Source organism: Echinops telfairi, unplaced genomic scaffold (assembly GCF_000313985.2).
Source record: "Echinops telfairi isolate 266 unplaced genomic scaffold, ASM31398v2 ScPeMD7_9;HRSCAF=40, whole genome shotgun sequence".
In the NCBI taxonomy this organism is placed as follows: domain Eukaryota; kingdom Metazoa; phylum Chordata; class Mammalia; order Afrosoricida; family Tenrecidae; genus Echinops; species Echinops telfairi.
The window spans coordinates 69,543,773-69,548,390 of record NW_022103906.1 but is presented as its reverse complement, the minus strand read 5'-3'; positions in this window follow the sequence as shown (position 1 = coordinate 69,548,390).

The window sequence follows — 4,618 nt, the reverse complement described above, 5'->3', positions numbered from 1 at the left end:
GTTTTTTTTTTGTTGTGAGTGATGTGGTCTGTTGATTTTTCCTCGATCTTTCATAGGCACCATGTTTCTGGGAGGCCAGGGGGACCTTATATGTGTTACTGTTAAGGATTCTCTCAGGAGGTTGCCTTTGACCTACTCTAAGGATGGGTAAGACTGCTGTGTAGGCAGAGTTCCCCGTAGGCTTAGGGACAAACAGTGGTGAGATGTTTCAGTGACTGGAGTGGGGGGTGGGGCCTCTGTGAGTCCCTCCTGGCTGATTTGACCTGATATGTCAGGGTACCCTTAGCAGCCCCCCCTTTTTTGTTGTTTAGTATTAAAAAATAAAGTTAAAATTTTTTTAAATTTTTAAAAAGTTAAAAAAATTTGGGTGAGAAAAAAGAAAAAGAGTGGAGAGAGAGAAGGAAGGAGAAGTTATAAAAGAGGAGAGAAGAGAAATGATAATTGTGAAAGTGGGAAAAGAAAAAAAAGAGATAGAAGGAATACCTATAGGAAAGGGGCAGAAGAGAGGCAATAGCAATTGTGACAAAGGAGGAAGAAAGAAGGGAGTGAAGAAAGTACAGAAAGTAAAAGAGAAAAAAGAGGATATATATAGAGAGATAGATAGATAGATTCCCTCCCCCCGCCCCTCTTCTTTTCCCTCTGAGTTGTAGCGATGCCTAATAGAAGGCGGAGGCGGGCAAGGCCTCGCTACCATGGTATGCGGTGCTGATCTGGGCTCCGGAGCAGGGCTATGTGGGGGGAAATTGTTCTTCAGATCAGCAAGCCCTCTGAGGTCCCTGTCGGCCTATAGAGTGGAGTCTGCAAGCGGAGGCCACACAGAGGGAGGCTGTAGGCAGCGCTAAGCAGGTGGGGGATGCTCCACAGGGCTAGCCTCCTGCACTGTCCAGGAGAGACTGGGGCCGCAAGGGGTGTGGAGAGGTGCAGGCCGCAGTGCCCACCTCCTATGCCGGCTGGAGAGGGCTGGGGCAGGCTTGGAGCTGGCGCTGCGGATCCCACAGGGTACTGGAGTGATGGGCACCAGGGGAGCGCACAGACAGCTCCTGCGGCAGAAAAGCCATTTCCCAGTCTCCCTAGCCAGCGGGCGGGCATTTATCGCTAGAGCCGTTGGCCCGGTGAGCAGCGCAGGCTCCTTAGTGATGTGTTCCACACCGGATCGGACAATGGCGGCTCTGGCAGGAAGCCGTGTGACAGGCTTAGAGCCACTGGGCGTATGGAATCCCTCAGCGCCCCAGGAAGGGCAAGAACCCCGCCGCCAGCGCGTTCAGTGGGCAGGGGCCCCGACTGTTCCATGGCAGGTGGGTTTAGTACTCTGCTGGGCTCCTGCACAGACACAGCGCCACGGAGAAAAGCAGGCTTGGCACAGGCGGGAAGTGCGTGGCTTCGCTTCCCAGGCGGGGAATGAAGTGGGAGCTGGGATATAGGGGCGGGTGGCCCACAAGCGGGGCGCCGGTGGAGAGGTCCCAGGCAGCAGTGAGGGTGGATGGTCCTCCATGAGGGTCCTCCAGGCAGCTCCTGGTATATTGCAGGTCAGCCACCTGGGGCTTGGATGGATGGAGGGAGGGACACGGGTCCAGGGGCAGATTGCTGCCACGTGGGGATAGGGGACCCGCGCGGAAAGGAGAAGCTACTCTCCTAGTGGGGTCCCGCGAGTGGGCGGCTGCTGACCTGGGTCCCGCCACCACCTGTCTTGGCAGAGCAGGTGAGCGACTCCGTGCGCGGGGTCCCGGTCTGAGGATGGAGTGGGGCTAGAGCAAGTCTAGGTCACTGTGGCGGGGGCTTAGTGACCTGCGATGTCCCATGAATCGGGGCCTGGATCACCGAGGCCCCGGCTCAGGACAAATGTATGGGGTGGGGGTGGGGTGCTGGCCCCGGGGGATATTTCACTCACCAGACTCCTACCACTTGGCTACCTGGACACCAAGCCCGCCTTGTTCAAGAGAGCTCTCAGAATAAGCAGGTCCCCTGGTCCGCCATCTTCCTGGAAATCCAGCATATCTTAAACTAAAAGAACTCAGGGAAAAAAATTCAAGTATTGAGTCATCATACTGAAATATTTTATGGGGAAAATATTGAATGATGCAGGAAACATCAGAAGAAAGGGAAAAGAAAACACAGTCACTGTACCAAAGAGGACAAGTCAGCATGCCACCAATTCATGAGGTGACATGTGAGCCAGAACCAATGATGCTGAAGGAAGAAGTACAAGCTTCCCTGAAAGCATTAGCCAGAAACAAGGCTCGAGGAATACCAATAGAAATGCTTTAACAAGCTGATAAAGCACTGGAAATACTTTGCCACCTCATGCCAGGAAATTTGGAAGATAGCTACTTGGCCAACTCACTAGAAGAGATGTATACTTGTACCCATACCAAAGAAAGGTGACCCAGAAGAATGCTCAAATTATAGGGCAGTATCACTAATATCACATGCCAGTAAAATTTTACTTAAGATCATCTAACAATTGTTGCATCAGCACATTCACAGGGAGCTGTCAGAGGTTCAGGTAAAAGTTCAGGAGGGAACATGGAACAAAGGATGTCATTGTTGATGTCAGTTGGATGTTGGCTAAAAGAAGAGAAAACCAGAAATATGTTTGCTTGTGTTTTATTGACTATGCAAAGGCATTTGACAGTGTGGATCATAACAAACTATGGATACCTTGAGAAGAATGGGAATTACGCGATACTTCATTATACTCTTGTGGAACTTGTATGTGAATCAAGAGGCAGATGTCTGAATGGAACAAGGGAATACTGCATGGTTTAAAATCAGGGAAGGTGTACATCGGGGTTGTGTCATCTCACCGTATTTTTTCAATCTGTGTGCTGAGCAAGTAAACAGAGAGGTTGTCTTATTTGAAAAATAATATGGCATTAGGATTGGAGGAAGGATTATTAACAACCTGGGATGTACAGATAAAAGCAGGGAGGACTTGAAGCACTTGCTGGTAAAGGTCTTTCAGTATTGCAGCCTTCAGTATGGAATATAACTCCGTGTGAAGACCAAAATCTTCACAACTGAACCAGAAGGTAACATCATGGTAAATGAAGAAAGGTTGAAATTGTCAAGGATTTTGTCTTGCGTGAATCCACAATCAGTATTCACGGAAGCAGCAATGAAGAGCACAATAAGGGAGTTCTATTAGGTAAATATGCACAAGACTTGTTTAGAGAATTGAAAAGCAAGGATGTTACTGTGAGGACTAAGGTGTGCCCAACCCAAGCCATAGTATTTTCAATTGCCTCATATGCGTGTGAAAGTTGGACATTGAATAAGGAATAAAGAAGAATTAATACAGTTGAATTGTGGTACTGAAGAAGAATATTGAAAGTTCCATGGACTTGTCAAAAGGACAAACATGGCTAGAAAGAAACATGGTCAGAGTGCTCCTTAGAGGCAAGGATGAAGAGACTTCATCTTATATACGAAGGACATGTTGTCAGGAAAGGGCAGACCCTGGAGAAGGACATCATGTTTGGTAAAGTAGAGAGGCAATGAAAAAGAGGCAAGCCCTCAAGGAGATGGATGGACATAGTGGTCACAACACTGGGCTCAAGTATAGGACGAACTGTGCAGATGGCCCAGCACTGGTCACTGTTTGGGTCTGCTGTTGGAACGGACTCGATGGTAAATAACTTCTTTCAAGCTTGCATTCGTGATTGCCCTGCAATGATCAGTGAAATGGGAAGGCAATAATGTTCTATTTGCTCTTCATGGGAATTATGAAGAGGGTCATCACTGTGATCTCCTTTAGAGAGCTCATCCATGTTTGTGGTACAGTTGCTGCCGAGCTGCTGCTCACGCCTGGCAACCCCACCTGTGCCAGAGCAGAACTGTGCTCCTCACGGATTTCAGTGGCTGATTTTTTGAAAAAGACAGGTTTGAAAATCAGTTAGCACCACAAAGTGTCAACCATGGGCAGCACAGAGATTCCTTTGCTATAATAAGTTACCAACCAGCCAAGCAAACAACAAACAGGCAAGTAAAAAATTCCCGCCCAGGCTTTGGGATGGAGACTGATTGAGAGCCATAGTTTTTGATACTTTTTATTAACTCCTAGGCTCGCTTTCATTAAGAAGGAAGGATGCAGAGCAGGGATTGGCTTCAGGAGCGAGAATGCTTCAACCCAAGGTCTCTAGAACTCCAAATAATAATAATAAAGAAATCCACTGCTACGGAGCTGATTCTGACTCACAGTGACCCTACAGGACAAGACAGAATGATTCCTGTCTGCTTCTCAGACTAACTTTACAGGAGTAGAAAGCCTCATACTGTTGCCCTCAGAGAACATAGTGGTTTAGAACTGCTGGGTAACCCACTATGACACCAGGACTTCCAACAAAACTCACTGCCATAGAGTCAAGTCTGACGCAGAGTGACCCTTAAGATAGCATTGAACTGCCCTTGGGGGTTTCCAAGACTGTAAATCTTCACATGAGTAGAAAGCCTCATCTTTCTCTCTGACTTTGAACTGCTCACCTTGCAGTTAGCAGCCCAATGCATAACCCACTATGCCACCAGGGCTTAAGAAATAGATGATATAGATAGATAGATAGATAGATAGATAGATAGATAGATAGATAGATAGATAGATAAAATAACTTATAAGATCAGCTCA